Here is an 18,839-nt window from a genome sequence, read left to right on the forward strand (position 1 = left end):
GGGTTGCTCACACAATTGTGTCTTTATAACGGAACTATAACATATGTCTTATAAATGGGACGTTTAGCTAGCTATGAATAGACTAGGTTCAACCAAACATTTCCTTCTGAAAATGTCGGTCCCAGTTTAAGACTAAGACAAAATAGAGACGAAAGATACCAGAGGGACAGTCAAACTCATTAATCAAAAATAAACTGACAACGTCATGGCTGTAAATGAAAAAGGCAAACAAACAAATAATTGTTTTCAACACGTACCGTTGCATGATATATTCGTGCGTTTCTTTTGGTTACTGTCGATTTGCTGAAATGGTAATTCAACACACACAATACAATTGTTGTCAAGAATTTGTATAATATGACCTGCATTCATTTGTTGTTGGAATCAGTGTAGTTCCTCACAAGATCAGATCGTTCAAAACCCCAAAACAAGTAACAAGAAATTAGTACCTACGTGTTATAGTGTTTGGAAATAATTCATCACTGTATTTCGGAAGAAAACTATAGTAAATGGTAACGGTAGTAAGAACATCAAACATCCTGATTTATAGATCGTTCTTAATAAGGATTCCTGTGCGAAGTTTTGTTCTCTCTTATTATAGTATTTATAAACATGATAAAAAGGAGATTTTCAAAATTCTCATCTTTGCAAATATCATAGAGCTATGTGGTATCCATGTTTGTAGCGAATTCAAAGTTTTTTACTGATATAATATTTTGCTTATAAATCACTAATGCTAGTAGCTATGTATGTTGGGTCAAAACAAAATATTAATAAATATATATTATATGAGTAAAAATTATACATTAGATGAGTAAATATTATATGAGAACACAATAACATTATTTACAATTGAAAATTCCTAGTGATAAATATAGTATTCGGGAAAATAAAAATAAGTCCGGAAAAAAATACGTTGTTGGTTTACTTTTACATTCACTGCAATTATAACTGTTCTGTATAAGGAAGTCCTTACTTGCGTGTAAGTACAATTATTTACATTTGATTACGAAGTGTATCAAATATATCAATAACTACAAAATTGGCGGACGGACATCTTTAGAATGTTTATCTTTTCTTAGTTTATCTGTATAAAATCTATTTGAGAGATATAAACAAATTGACACAAAATTCAGTTATAATGTTGTAATTATTTGGTATTTTCCAACTACTGTAATGATATGATAATATTTATACTATTTCAATATTCATTTGTAAATAAAAGAAAGATTTATAAATAGGCATATGCACTATGGATGCCAATCAGACAGCTCTCCATCCAAGTTACAATGTATAAATGTGTAAAAAGTTCTTTGTACTGATTTTCTTCAAGCAGCCAATTAAAATGTATATATCTTAACATAGAAATTTAGCGCTATAAAATGAGTTCCAATTCACCATTTTGTACATTTGAAAATTTGATTAGGGACCTGCCGTTTTGAATTTTCATCGGAATTCAGTATTTTTGTAATTTTACTTTTGACTACAGTATGAAATATCTCTGACATAATTACACACGAATTTTATGGTACAACTTAGCCTTTTAAATCAATAAAATAAATTCAAGTTTATATGACTTTAAATCAATAAAGGGATAAATTATAATTTAAAACTTATTTTATGATATGAATAAAATACTGATCCTCAATGAAACGACAAATGTATATATAACTTGTTAAAAAAGTAATGCAGAAAATGCAATTGATCCTGTTATAAAAGTGTTTAAGCAAATAATGAACAGTTAAATATTTTAATGTGAAGTGCTAGGCAGAAGCTTATTCGGTGTTTGTTCATAATGTTGTGTGTGGTATACAAAATTCTAACTGACATGTAACTATCGAGAACCGATGATAAAGAGTTCAAGTACTTTGCTTTATGAAAAATCTTCAGAAATATACTGCTAGTGAATTAAAATGTTTTCGTTCTTTTTTTCCCCGAAAGTTTTTCCGCATGCAGCGGGGTTAACAGCGATGAGTTTCATTAATACTTTGACCTCTGCGTAGTGCATATGCATTACACAAACCGTGATAAGAGAAAGGTTGAAGAAGAATGTGTCCTCAGTGCACCATAATTTGCTATGTTCAGTGAACCATCAAAATGGGGTTAAACCTCTAAATTGGCATAAACATAAGAAAGATCATCTCATGGGGTGTTCTAAGTTTCAAGTTGATGGGACTTCAACTTCATCAAAAAATACCTCGACCAAACACTTTAACCTGACCTCGACCAAACACTTTAACCTCAAGCGGGACAGACGGACGAAAAGACGGACGCACAAACCACAAAACATAAGGCCAAAAAAAGGAGCATACAAAAGTAGAACGTTTTTTTAATACAGGAAATGCATTTATTGTCTTAGGGAAGTACATTTTCAATACTTAAAGGTTTTTACAATCATAAATACATCAATCATTTAACATTGAGGAATCTGGCTATTTCAATATTAAGATATATAACTCTTTTTTATGGGCAACTGTCTTTTTGTTATCCAGATAGAAGAAATTGTGCCATGAAAGCCAATGAGACAATTCTCCATCCAAGTCCCAATTTTTATAAGTAAGCCGTTATAGGTAAAAGCACGGTCTTCACACGGAGCATCAGCTCACACTGAACAGCAAGCTATAAATGACCCAACAGTTACTAGTGTAAAACCATTCAAACAGGAAAACCAATGGTCTAATATATATAAAAATACAAGAAAAGAGAACCAATTATTAACCACATCAATAAACGACAACTTCAGAACAACATACACCTGACTATGACCAGGTGCATCGGGTGTAACCATTTTAATCTTTATCACAAATTACACCCAAAGGATGACAACTATATATAATAACAATGATATAATAAAGACATTACAATTTACATAAACAATAAAAATTAACCAAAAGATTTTACCCAAGAAATGACATCAAGTGCCCCCTATCCTCAGTTCCATAAACTGTTTAATAAAGGAGCCTACGTATTTCACTTGCTGACTAGTGGTTAGATTAAGTATATATTTTATTTTGTTATCAGAAAAAATCTTTGTATTGAGGTTCCAAACCTTCACCCTTATTTGAAACTAAAGTGAAACGTCACAACATAGAAAGACGCAATATCAAATATTAGTTGAAATGGCGTTTATCAATCAAAAGACATAATAACACGTGTGGACATACACTGACGAATACATTTGATCTATAGTACCATGTAAATACAAAAGCAATAAAATAAGGGATGAAAAGTTACAGTATTATTCCGCTGTGAAATGTGAAGAAATAAAAAAGCTTGAACTAATTAAATCCGCTATTTTCTGAATTATCACAGGTAAATGTACGGTATAAATGTACAGTTCAAATGAAGAAAGGAATTCGAAGTACCTATCATAAATAATGTTAATGTTTATAGTAGGAGGTAGTGGAAATTTATAGTAATATCAAACACTTAAACATACATTGTTTCTTCCTGATGAATTTATTAGATTTAAGCTTCTGAAAACTGCTTTCGTCTTAAACAGACAGCCTTATATGCATATCTAAAACTATGTACAAATACGAATAATCGAATTTTATCACCAAAATCAATAATATCTAAGATTTCTGTTCCTATCCAATATACCCTAATTTTCCAGTGACAGTCCACATTTCCCCGACCACCATCCCGAATGCCCTCTATTATGATGAGACCTGCCTATTGTATTTATTGTTAGATTTTTCTCGTCCTGAACATGCATGAAATAGTTGCCACTGGACGTTAAGCAACCACCAATCTATCAATAAATCCATGATATATAAATGTTCCTTACATGTACCTTTGAAACTTTTCAATATTGTAACTGTCCATAAAAGAAGGGTAAGTGTATATTACAATGCCACAGCAAACAAACGATAATAGAAAGATTCAGTAATTTAAAATGCGTTTTTTTGGTAAAGTCAGAATTATTTATCTTAGAAAGGACACACACAATGAGTAATTGGGTGATTGGCTTAGGACGTGCAGCTCGTCGTTGGATACATGGAAATCAACGAGAAGAAAGAGGTAGGTATTCTGTCATGTCTGTTGTAGATATAAATTCAGGCATTTTCATATTACGTAGAGAGTAGAATCACATGAAGAAAAAAACCCATCTATGTTTCTATCTTAACGTCAGTTATATTTTTGAGAGATTGCTTTTGTGAAGTTATTTATGACTAAGTATATCCTAAGAACCTCACTAATATAACACCGCTCTGTTTACATGATTTTAATTCAACATACTATGTTCAACTTTTTTCTTTGCTTTTATTCATTTATTTATTACTGTATGTATAATAGTAAAAAACCGTTATGGGATAATCATTAATGACAGAGATTTACAGCAAAACACACGCCCAAAAATTTTACAACAGTATTGCTAGATATAGGAAGATATGGTGTGAGTGCCAATGAGACAACTCTCCATCCAAATAACAATTTAAAAATTAAACCATTATAGGTTACTTTTTTTTTAGATAAAAAAAAGCATTTACATGATATTTGTTTTGTGATTGTACATTATAATTTTGCATTATAAAATCAGCTTTCATTGTGTTTTTTGGCAAATCTTTGATTCCTCGGCTGACTTGTGCTAAACATGTCCGTCCTTTTTAGATTCTAGCTCCCAGTATCTGATGGACAGTATTGACTATTTTGGTAGTTACTATGTGTTTCTCGATTCTGGTTTTTTATGTAGATCAGACCGTTGGTTGTCATGTTTGAATGGTTTACACTAGTAATTTCGGCAACCCTTTATAGATTGCTGTTTGATATGAGCCAAGACTCCGTGTTGAAGAACGTACATTGACTTACAATGATTTACTTCTATTAATTGTTATTTGGATGGAGAGTTGTCTCATTGCCACTCATACCACATCTTCCTACATCTACTTCATCTTATTCAAGCTTTTTATTTTCAAATATCTTGGCATCGAACATCACTGAATAAACAATTGATTGTCTGGTGCAGAAGGATTAATATCGTTATGTTATTGAAAAATTAACTACCATTTTGTTGTGGCTAACTCAGAATTGCGAACAAAACCTTTGACATCATTGAAATGAAAACTTACATGAAAAGGCATACCCTATTATGAATGAACATTATGAATTCTGCAAATGGTAACCCTTCTGTTGTGTCTGACTAAGTGAATCCGGGTTTCTTTACAACATGAACTCTAACTAAAATAAAATATAAGACGCATCGCATGGAAAACTCTAGCGAAAGAGATATCGATCGATTAGTGAAAAAGTAAATGACTTATAAAATTTCTTTTTTTCAAAACACCATTTTAAATTTTGTCTTGATGTTTCTAAAAAAACATATTATTGCTGTAAAGTTCAGTTCCTTCATACGTTATTTATAATTCTAATATGACGACATATTATCGTCAATCAGTACAATCACAGTATGAGTACTTTTAGCGCAAGCGCATGAATACTACACACAAAACTGGCTTTTCGGCGTTACACCAAACTTAAATATACCACCAGATATTATCTATTTTTGACAACAGAACCCACAGTTTACATAGGCAAAGATTCAGATGCAATAAAGATATTTCTATTCTAAAGCAAAATAAATAGCTAGTCTATTTAAAATGATTTTAATGGTAAATTTTCATAAAACGTAAATTCCGCGAAAAGATGTCATCGGGTTTGCATGACTCCGAAACAAGGTTACTTCATATGTATGTATCCTTAAACAAAAAAAACAAAGGCAAGGACCGAGCTTCTTGTACGCCTCAGAATGCATTAATTTACTTTAGCAGAACATATACAGCTGAAAATGCGTAAAAAAAATGAGTAATGGGATTATATAAATTTAGAAATGTTATCATATGGGAGAAAAGCGGAACAGCCAAAAACAGTATCGTGTATATAGAGCTTTCAAGGTTAAAAAATATCGAATTTGTCCCATTAGAATCGAAATAACTCATGGTAGCCATAGATTTGTTTTCGTTTGACTATAGGTCGGGCATTTATATTACTGTTTTTACCCATCGCCGATAATATAGATTAATGGTGTGTTTAAGAATAAAGAATATAGCAAAAGAAGATAGCTTACGGAATAGTGAAAAATCGATAAAACAATTATAGAATACATTATCTACAAGATTTGTTAAAAATTAAGGAATAAAGAAAAATAGTATAAGTCTACAGAATAGATAAAAATTGATAAGACAATTAAAAAAAACATTTCTAAAAGACCCCTTTCATCAACACCCTCAAATATGCATTGACATACCAATGCAGGCTTATCTTAATAATGATCTGATGCATATGTTTGTTTGTACGATTTCTTGAATCAATAATATTACAATTCCAATATCATTCTTTTTACAGTTTCTTCGAAAGGAGTATAAGACCTTAGTTTTTCTTGTCATTTTAAATCTTTGTCAATTGTGTTCTCAAATTTATTTATATTGCAGTCCTGTTGTGTTGTGTTGTCATTTTCATGTTATGTTTCACATGGCCATAAAAGTGCGAGGTTTAACATGCCAAACAACCAGGTTCAACCCACCATTTTTCCTTTAAAAATGACCTGTACCAAGTCAGGAATATAGCCATTGTTATAGTATAGTTCGGTTCTGAGTGTGTGTGTGTGTTACATTTTAACGTAGCGTCGTTTGTTTTCTGTTATTTTTTAGTGTAAATTCACATTGCGATAAGACGTGTCACGGTACGTGTCTATCCCAAATGCATGTATTTGGTTTTGATGTTATATTTGTTATTCTCGTGAGGTCTTGTCTGATGCTCGGTCCGTTTCTGTGTGTTACATTTCAGTGTAATGTCGTTGCTCTCCTCTTATATTTAATGCGTTTCCCTCGGTTTTAGTTTGTTACCCCGATTTTGTTTTTTGTGCATGGATTTTTGAGTTTTGAACAGCGGTATACTACTGTTGTCCTTATTTGACTCAAATACTTCTGTAACTAGACAGACATAAAGTTAAACATAGAACATGATACGCAAACATTAACATAAACAAAAATACAAATCAAGACCATGATAGGTTCACGTTAAATAAATTGTACTGAGTGAAATCATATTTGTACGTAAAGAAGTCAAAACTATACATGACAATGAAAATCCAAGCATGGTATACAAATAAATAAATCGATGGCAGAATCAAAGTGTCCTTTTTGAATGCAGATATTCTTACGTAAATCTTTAAAAAGAAAACAGACAAAAAGTGAAATGTTGACTCATCATTATCAATTGTTGCCTTTTTGGATGGTGCTGTTTTTTTGGTCCCTACATATGGTGTCATTGTTCTGTCACTGAATTTGCGTCCGTAACGGCTATACAGATTTAAAAAAACGTTATTTGTACATAGTAGTAATCGTTATAAATTAATTAGATATTTCTTTCCAAAATTTAGAATAAAACATAAAGAAAATGCACACATGTATGTTTCTATTGCAGATAATCTAAACGAGACAGGCGGTAAGTACTGTACAGAATGTTTTAGTTTTATTTGAAGTATTTTTAAATGTTTGACCTCACGCATGACGAAAGAGTCATTAGTTGTTTCTTTTGTAACGCAAATTTCATTAATCCGCTGAGTATATTATCTTTTTCTCAGTACTCTGTGATCCTGACATGCATGCAGGTAAAAGGTAAAATCACAAAAATACTGAACTTAGAGGAAAATCAATTCGGAAAATCCATAATGACATGGCAAAATCAAGTAACTAATGTTATTCAAACTTTGTGCATGCATTATATTGTAATTTCACATTAACTGCATTTCTCTGTACGTTCAAATTGAAAAAAAAGTTATACTTTGGCGGTTAATTTTTTGGCGGATTCATTACTTTTATAAAAAAAAACATTGGCTATTAATTCTTAAATTAGCTGAATTTCATTCCCGAGAAAACTTGTACCCCGCGAAAATATCCCGCTATTTGGTATGTTGTATATATTCGTGAGTTAACATATTACATTGGTCTACTTTTTTTTCATTTTGTTGATCCAGGTGTTGGAGATGGTGACGAATTAGTGATTGATGTATTCTTCCGAAAATTAGATAACATTGTGAATGCAGTTGTGGCAGTAGTGGCACCACAGCCACCACCACCACCAGATCCACCGAATCCTAACATTTGAGGATACGTCACAGCCTTACAATAAATGTAGAAAAAAACACACGTTTTGTTAAATATACATTATAAGTTAACCTAACATCACATTTACATAAGTCCTTATTATATTCTGTGCTCATATGTTATCATTTAGCTTTACCGTTTATTGGGAAAGTCAATAATGCCTTCTTGTGTTTGAATTGATTTTTTAGTTTTGTCATGTTGTTTGTTTGAGCTTCTTCATAACTTACAGGATAAGCTTATTATCCTGGTCGTTTAGTGTCGTATAATTGCTTATATCTAGGCTTTCAAATAAAGGCAACAGTGGTATACCACTGTTCAAAACTCGTAACTCTGTGGAAAAAAAACAAAATTGGGGTAATAAACAAAAACTGAGGGAAACGCATTAAATATAAGAGGAGAACAACGTCACAAAGTTAAGATTTTTCAACTGGTTTAACATTTCAATATTGTGTTCTGTACCAACTTAATATACATAAACCATTATAGTGGTTGACCAATTCAGGCTGCAAAAAGAAGGACAAAATATACCAGAGGGAAAGTCAAACTCATAGATATAAAATGACATGAAAACGCCATGGCTATCTATCTAATGACATACATACAAATGATAGTATAGAAGACACAACCTAGAAAACTAAAAACTAAGTAACACATTTTAGATATATGAGTTTGACTGTCCCTTTGGTATCTTTCGTCCCTCTTTTATTTGTAATAGACCTTCAGATCACAGTAGGTAAATCATGTAATTTCACTTCCTATTATATGGATGACTTTCTTTTCGTTCAACTTATAGTCATACACATTTGTCAAAAATTAACTGACAACTATATACCTTGAAATGAAAAGAGCAAACAGGGGAAACACAAGAAACAAAAAGAATACAACAAAGCCAATTAAAGACTGCCCCTAACAAAACAGGGTATTCTCTTGTGCTCTGAAAGTGTGCGCGAATCCTGCTTTAAAAGTTGAATGCGATTTAAAAAGGGGGAATATATACTTTCTACACGCATCGCAAGTTTTATCATTAAGTATGACATCATACAATTGTTCAACGAAATCAATTCCTGATATATGGGTTTATATAATTTTGGTATGATATTATTTTCTTTTTAATATTTGTTATAAAAAAGGGACTACATATAGCCGAGGGACAGCCAAACTTATAGTAAGAAATTGAACTGACAACTGTATGGTCAAATAAGAAAAAGATAAACAGACAAATAAAAGTCGCCTATGAAACAACTCTTCATAAGAAACCAAAATGACACAGACACTAACAACTATATGTTATAGGTTACTATACGGCCTTCAAAAACTAGCAAAGCCCATAGCGCATTTTGTATTTGAAATAGTGTTTTAAGATAGTTTGGACTGTCTTATCTTTTCATTTTGTATTTTTTAACAGAAACAAACTATCATATTCAATTTGAACGAAATGTAAATTCTGAACTTTACCTTGTACAGTAACATGGATGCTTTTTGTCAAACATATCGTCATGGTCAAAGGTAAAGGCATAGTAACATGAGTTACAAAAGTTCTTCTCAATCCACGAAATTTGGTATCCATGAAAATAAATAAAGAGCTGTTCCATTTTGGCCGATATTCGGTTGTATCAAATGATTAATTTTTAACAAATAGAGATATCGACAAAACCCACACCAGGGAACTTTAAAAATATTAAAATTGAACTTTATCTATTTTTAAATTTTAATCAGTTATTTCTCTTTTATCATGGTTTGCTAGATTAAGGTTGATAGCAAGTGTTCTGAACATCTAATTTAAAATATCGCGGTAGTCATGATAGAACTCAGTTATTCATTTCGTATGGTTGATTGCAGCATGCAAAAACCTATAGAAAAATAGGTGTGTTTTGTTCGGATTAGATCTTTAAAAAATAAGTTAAAAAAAATGATGGTAGTGACGTTATTTTTTCTTTTATAAAATGTGATGTCAATTTATACTTGGTCTTTGGATGATGTGTGTGACAAAGATAATGTCGAATGTCAAAATCCGTAAATCTCAAACCCAGGAGAGATAATTTATGGACAATGTTATTGCAATGCGGCACTTCGTAGATTACTGAAAATTAGCTTTTTAACGTGTCTGAAAGAATGCTAATACGTCGACTTGTTCTAGCGTGAGCTACAGACGCAATTGGAAAATGTGCGATATAAATGGAAATGTAAATTCGGAAGTTGAACGTGTACAAGAACATGGATGCTTTTCGTCGAACATATCGTCATGGTCAAAGGTAAAGGCACAATCAGTTTATATAAATATTTTATAAACTTACTCATCAGTGTATACCATAAATGTGGGTTTATTTATTTTCATGGGAACCAATTTTCGTGGATTGAGGAAAACTTTCGTAGACATTTGATTTCGTGATTTTGTCAAAGTCTGCAAACAAGTATAATCATGTGCAATTCTTTGAACACTTAAGTCCGTGGTTCACCTGCACTGAAGTGAGATGGTTAGCGCTATAGAACCAGGTTTAATCCACGATTTTCTATATTTGTAAATGCCTGTACCAAGTCAGGAATATGACAGTTCTTGTCCATTCGTTTTTGATGCGTTTTGTTTTTTTATTTTGCCATGTGATTATGGACTTTCCAAATTGATTTTCCTCTGAGTTCAGTATTTTTGTGATTTTACTTTCTACTACACAAATTGGTTTCCAACAAATAATAATGAGACCATAGTATATATTAGTACTTTTGGTGACTCAAGCAGTAAAACATCTATCAAAGCTCAATAGTCTTCAAACTATCTTCATTAAAAAACATAACATTCCCTGAAAAAGATATACATATCTCTTTGTTTCTATTATGCACATTTAAACTATACGTAACTCATTAACAAAATGCTTCTGGCATTCCAATATCGACACCTCAGATGTATTATGGTTTTCAAAGGTTATCCTCGGGTGAATCTGCAACTCTACATTCATCACAACTCGGCCGATTCCGTAGAGAACCGGCGTCACAACTCGGCCGATTCCGTAGAGAACCGGCGTCACAACTCGGCCGATTCCGTAGAGAACCGGCGTCACAACTCGGCCGATTCCGTAGAGAACCGGCGTCACAACTCGGCCGATTCCGTAGAGAACCGGCGTCACAACTCGGCCGATTCCGTAGAGAACCGGCGTCACAACTCGGCCGATTCCGTAGAGAACCCGCGTCACAACTCGGCCGATTCCGTAGAGAACCGGCGTCACAACTCGGCCGATTCCGTAGAGAACCGGCGTCACATGAAGATTGCCGATTGTGAAACTTTACTTATTTAGATAGTACGCAGTTGTCCGATTTGTGAAGAATTAAAACAAAATGTTACACAGTTTCCTGTCCAAATTCTACCTTTTCAAACAGTTTTCTGAAGGGGCTTTTCTTATTCGTAGTCTTTGCATTTTGAAACTTTTAATGCGTATTGTTATGACTTTACTTTTCTACATTGGCTAGAGTTAAAGAGGGAGAGTGGAGATCTCATAAAAATGTTTAACCCCGCCGCCGCAATAATGCACCTGTCCCAAGTCAGGAGCATCTGGCCTTGTTTAGTCTTGTATGATTTTTAAATCTAGTTTCTTGTATATATTGATTATAATTACAGTGATGATTTTGTATTATACTTAAATGACTTGCGTAGTACATGTATGTACACTTGATGGAAGAGCAGTTAATCATTGCCTCGTTCTGAATAAATGTTTGCTTCCTGCTCGTCTATTCAATTTAAGTTATGATGTTTAAAACTAGCGTGATGTAGATGTAATAGCTGAAAAAGGTAGGTAATATTGTTTTTTTTTCTATATGTTGCTAGGAAAGATATACTATAATGTGTTTTCTTCTATTATGTAGCTTTTGAAAAGCAACTGTGCTTCAACGTGAGAGGTACATAGTCTTGCATCCTTATAACGTGGGTTTTTAATAACCGGCATACATTCTTCTTGTACACTTAATTTCGTGATAGAATTTGACAGACAGTGTCGAAATACTAGTTAGCTATGTATGTTATATTTGATAAACAGTAAACATATTCTGTAAAATGTAGATGTGTCATTTTAATTTATTTTAAAAGTTTTAATGGAATTTCCATTTTATCATGGACCTTGTATATTTGTTAGAATGTTTATCAACTAACTGATCAATTAAAATGAGACTAAAATATTGTTGCTCGGTAACATTTTAAGATAAATCAAGGCAAGCTGGCTGTGAATCATTTTTGCAATATGAGATACTAAATTCTAAACCTAGACCATCGAACCTATGAAACAACTTGCGAGATTACTCTAACGTCCAACGACTGTTTTGCCAGACCATTATCATCATCTGTGTCTAAATGACAAAAGGCAACATACAATGTTATCAATATATCCTCTTATATTTAGTGCGTTTCCCTCAGTTTTAATTTGTCACCCCGATTTTGTTTTTCGTCCATGGATTTATGAGTTTTGAACAGCGGTATACTACTGTTGCCTTTATCAAACGATTGATTAGCAGGACACATACAATGTAATCAAACGATTGCTGATCATGTATGTCCCAATGACACCAGATAATATCCATTATCCACCCATTGATTATGTTGTCCCTCCCATTGACACCGGTCAACATAAATTAAGAGACACTGATTGCTTATCATGTTTGTCTCAATAACGTCACACATCATACAACATAATCCATCGATTGATTATGTTGTCTGTCTCAATGACGTCAGACAACATACAATATAACACATCAATTGAATATGCTGTTTGCCATAATGACACCAGACAACATATATTAAAATCCATCGATTGAATATGTTGTCTGTCTCAATGTTAACAGACAACATATAATAAAATCCATCGATTAATAATGGTGTCTATCTCAATTACACCAGGCAACATGTAATAGAACATTGATTTTTGAAAACCACAGAGAGAGGACAACAAAGGATATATTCTGTTTAACAGTCAATTGATATTTTATAGTGTGTCTTTTCTATGTTGTGATGTTATATTATTGTTTCAGAAAAGGGAGAAGGTTTGGTACCATTAAAACGTTTATTCCCGCTGCAAATGTTTGTACCTGTCCTATGTCAGGAATCTGATGTACAGTAGTTGTCGTCTGTTTATGTAGTTCATACGTGTTCCTCGTTTCTCGTTTGTATAAATATTAAACCGTCGGTTTTCCCGTTGGAATGGTTTTACACTTGAAATGTATGAGCCCTTTATAGCTTGCTATTCGGTGTGAGCCAATGCTCCATGTTGAAGGCCATACCTTGACCTATAATGGTTTACTTTTAAACATTATTACTTGGATGGATAGTTGTCTCATTGGCACTCATACCACATCTTTATATATCTAATAAAAAAATATTATACTGAAACATGAAAAAACAAAAACAGAACTGAAATAATGTTGTTAACAGTAAAGAGTTTAAATACGTGTACACGAATGGCGTTAAAATTCCTTGAACAAATGAAATTATTTGATTCAACCCTCTTGTTTGATAAGTTCTCGAAACAAGTTGTGTTTATAGATGTAGCATCTGGTAATAACTTTTTATTTTCATATTACCCCTTAATAAATTAAAAATTTACTACACTCATAATAAAATTTATTAAAACGTACAATATATAAGGTTAACATAAGCTAATGTATATAATATAACGTGTCTACTTAAAACCTACGGATGATGTCAAGTGTAAATCTCTATATTTACAACCTATGTCTTCATGTTATGATGAGTCAACATTCAACTTATAATGTTATCACATATGTTGTTTATATTTAAAACCGTGTTAACAAGGTCGAACTTAATGTAAAAGAAGATGGACGAAAGATACCAAAGGGACAGTCAAACTCCTAAATCTAAAACAAACTGACAACGCCAAGGCTAAAAATGAAAAACAAACCAGAAAAACAATAGTACACACGACACAACATAGAAAACTAAAGAATAAACAACACGAACCCCACCAAAAACTAGGGGTGATCTCAGGTGCTCCGGAAGGGTAAGCAGATCTAATATGACAGAATATATAAAAATATACTTATAAAATAACCCGAGTAGTCATTTGTATATTAGCCGAGTGTCATCATCTATATGTCCGAGTTATTGGTCGAGTTTTATAAAATATACAACATGAGTAGTCGTTCCATAGATTTGCAAATAGTTATCTTATATATTGCTCGAGTATTTTTTTTTAATAGATTGGTTGAATGTTATCTAATGTATTACCGAAGTAATATTTTTTTTGTATACTTGCCGAGGTTTATCTGATTTTTTTCCCGAGGGGTTAATTTGCAAATTGACAGAGTAATGTCTATTATATGTTTAATGTTATATTTGTAATTCTCATCTTCTCATTTTGTCAAATGTGTTGACGTCTTTTTATTATATTTAGGTGTTACGGATAGATAAATTAATCACCGCCTTTATTGATTATATTTAATTTTGTACGATTAATTACGTTTGAAGTTGCATTCATAACAAACTGGACATATATATATATTACAGTTAATTGCTATTAATAAGTATTACAATATGCATTTTGTTTTAATGAATTAACAGTATTTAGTTTTAATATAATCTTAAAGCAATCCTAATTCTAGCTCACTTTTAAATTATAGTTTTTCATAGTTATCAAAAGTACCAGGATTCATGTGTGACGTCATGCTGTTTCTAAATTTTATAAATTCAAATGTAGCATAACGTTTGCCTTTTCGCCATCGTATGTGACGTCATTTTTTTAATTGCGTTAACGCCTGGACTGATTCTGGTGTGTCTATGCTGTATTGAACTTGACATCATGTATTCGGGTTTAGTTTTCTGTAATAACTTAATAAGTTAATACTTTAGTTTCATTATGAATATATCTTTCACATTCATTTGTTAAAATTTACTGTTTGCAATAGCATGAATCGTTCTATATAATAGTGTTCTTATCCCGGGCATAATACAATGCCGTATTTAGCAAAACCTTTTCAACTTTTGATCTTCAGTGCTGTACAACTTTGTACTTTTTTCACTTTCAATCTTGTATATCTGGGCGTTATGTATTCGGGTTCAGTTTTCTGTAATTAGTTTTTACTTCAGTTTCATTATGTATATCTCTTTCATATTCATTTTTTAAAAATTTACTGTTTGCAATAGTGTGAATTGTTTTATATAATATGAATGTTCTTATCCTGGGCATACAAACAATGCCGTATTTGGCAAAACCTTTTCAACTTTTGATCTTCAGTGCTGTACAATTTTGTATTTTTTTCGTCACTGGTGAGTCTCGTGTGGACTAAACGCGTTTTTGGCGTATTGAATTTTAAACCTGATGCTTTTTGTTATCTATTAATCATGCTTTTCTTTGTCTTATATGTTCTGCTTTTTATTTGTATTGTAGTCCTGTAATATTTTGTTTTCATTTCTATGTTATATTTAACTGTGCCATTAAAGTGCGAGGTTTGGCATGCCTTAAAACCAGGTTCAACCCACCACTGTCATTCCCCTTTAAAAGTGTCCTGTACCAAGTCAGGAAGATGGCCATTGTTATAATATTGTTCGTTTCTGTGAGTGTGTTGCATTTTAACGTTGAGTCGTTTCTGTTTTCTCTTATTTTTGAGATAAGACGTGGCACGGTACTTGTCTATCCCATATTCATGTATTTGGTTTTGATGTTATATTTGTTATTCTCGTGGTGTATTGTCTGCTGCTTGGTCCGTTTCTGTGTGCTGTTGCGTTTCGGTGTTGTGTCGTTGTTCTCCTCTTATATTTAATGCGTTTCCCTCGGTTTTGGTTTGTTGCCCCGATTTTGTTTTTTGTCCATGGATTTATGAGTTTTGAACAGCGGTATACTACTGTTGCCTTTATTATATTACCCAAGTGGTAGTTATGGAGATTGGGAAAGTGTTATATATTACATTAACCATTTTGGCTAGTGGTCATTTTGTCAGATTGACCACTACTCATCTTATTTATTACCAAAGTGGTTATTGTGTAGGTTGGCCGATTGTAATTATTGTAGATTTGCCAAGTTTGACTTATATATTACCGAGGAGCCAAATTTTATCTTACATATTGCATGACTGGCTTTTTTTTGCATTTTGGGTGTTGTCTAATATATACAATGATATAACCTACGTGGTTGTTTTTCAGATGACAACGTGTTACCGTATATAGATATAAGACTTAAATCGACGTCCGGTCTCTAATCGACGTCCGATCACCAAATCGATGTCCAAATCTGACGTCACAATAAAATAACATTGCAAATCGACGGCCAATTGTATGCTCCTCTGTTCGACGTCTTTTTTTGTTGTTCTCAAATCGTCGTCCAATTTTTGGCTTCTTTAATCGACGTCCGTTTTATGGAGTTGTCGCAATGAAGTCACAACTTTATTAAAGGCTTGGTTGAACCTAAAACGCAGAAAGTTATTAAAAAAAAAAAAATAATATACTTCTCAACAATTGACTGTACGTTTTAATTGTTTCTATTGTTCGAGTCTGTTTACTGCCCTCAATATATGTTTTTCGATTATCTTTGTCTTTGACAAAACGAGACAGATAATAAAAACAAAGATCAATTCTAATATGACGTTATTACCGTACTTTGACTTATAATTGTTTGTGATTTTATTCATTGTAACTTGGATGGAGAGTTGTCTCATCAGCACTCATACCACATCTTCTTATTTATATATAGTTTATGTAAGCACTTCACACAAAAAAAGCGATAAAGATAATATAAACAAAGATGAATTTAAAGATAATTGATTGAATGAATTTATACATCGCGATACGAGTCTCCCAATCGATCGGACATCGTTTTTTTGGTGATGATTCAAAGAGTTATTGAGTTTTTGTTAAAGAAATATTTAAATAATTCATGGAAAGGCAGACTAGAATTTCTCAGAATGAAGACTAGATTACCTAGATAACACGCACAAAAAAATCAGATTTTTTACGTTATGCATTTTAAAGATCCGTTAATCCACCATTTTCTACATTTTAAAATGCCTGTACCAAGCCAGGAATATGACAGTTCTTGTCCATTCGTTTTTGATGCGTTTTGTTATTTGATTTTGCCATGTGATTATGGACTTTCCGTTTTGATTTTCCTCTGAGTTCAGTATTTTTGTGATTTTACTTTTTAGTAAAGTATGTTGTCAATGATTTTTGGTAAAGAATTAAGGGGGAGGAAGTGAACGATGTGTCACACTTTTCTAATTTCAAATATATTTCATGAATAAAAATAAAAACAAAATATGCCAAAATTGTATTGAAAATGAGTGAACGAAAAAAAAAATACCAGACTAAGAAATAAACTTTTCGATCCATATTTGTAATAGCACAAGGCTTTTAATTATTGTGTTTCAAACACACCTTTTCTGTAGAAATGACTTGTTACAAAGGTATTTCACTTCACCCATTTATTTCATTTTTCATACTATGAATGCTCAGTACTATTATATTAACATGTAGCCTTTATATATATTTAAAAAATCCAATCTAAAGACAGACATATCAAACATTTATTATTTTAATATTGTTCGTGTTTAGGACAAAACAATCAACTCAAACACGCCTTGAACGTAAAATATGTACTCGACTGTCTCTTTACGATAATATAATTGCCCTTTTTTAGACCCCCACACCCCACACCCCCACATCCCCCAAAAAAATACTGTTCCCGGGGGCAACGATGTAAATTAATGCTTTTTAAGATCAATATTTTATTTTTTTAGTATTTTTTCAGTTGAATTTATGCTTATGCATCTTAAAAATCCAGAAGTATTTGCACCTACCGAAATCGGCTGTTTTGTTAAATGTGCCTTTAATTAAAAACAAAAACAATATCTCGTAGCTGCATACTACCAATTAAGTATGAATTAGTATATAAGATGCAAAAGATCTTAAAGCATACACCTACATTTAACTTTCAAAAGCCATAAAAACAGTTTTAAACAATCCAAATATTCAAACTTTACCAAATGGTTTAATTTAAGCTGGTTTATATCAACCCGTTTTGCTCTAAGATCACCTGTATCAAGAGGCCGTGTGAGCTATTGACTTGGCGTCCGTAATTAGAAAAAAAAATTCTCTGAAATTACTTGACCAAATGTTACCAAATGAATTTGTCTGAGTGAATCTAGGAAAAACAATATTCATCAACAAACATGACCATTGTCTGTTAAAATATAACCGAGTTTTTAGTTTATATCGCAAAAGTTCAAGTAGTTAGAGCAAAACTAACCGAGTAAAAATATTCAACAGGCCAATTTCTATCTAACTTGCACTTTTTAGAAAATTCAGATCAGATGCCAAAACTTGGTCTTGCAACATTTATCAGCCTTTAGTTTGTTTCAATACATATGTATATGAATATATAAGGGTAGCAGGGTCACCAGGGTGTGAAATCCATGTCATTTGAAATAAATATTATGCATAGATCTAGAAATCGACAGATAAAAATGCATTTAGAAAAAAAAATACTCTCTTGTATTCGAAGTTTTTGCAGTTTTGTTTTGTCTAAACAAATTGACAAACACAATGAATATAGTGTTTTGATTTTTTTTAACTTAAAATATTCGATACATTGGTAACACCAGTTACTAGGATAATAATCCTGTCACGTTTGAATTGGGTAAAATGATGGAAATGTGAAAGTTTACGGGCGGTAGGTGCAACAGGATACCGACAGCTCTCATGGCTCGTCAGGGCACGTGGGAGCTAAAAGGTGGATCCATGAAAATTTG

Source organism: Mytilus trossulus, chromosome 5 (assembly GCF_036588685.1).
Source record: "Mytilus trossulus isolate FHL-02 chromosome 5, PNRI_Mtr1.1.1.hap1, whole genome shotgun sequence".
NCBI classification, from domain to species: domain Eukaryota; kingdom Metazoa; phylum Mollusca; class Bivalvia; order Mytilida; family Mytilidae; genus Mytilus; species Mytilus trossulus.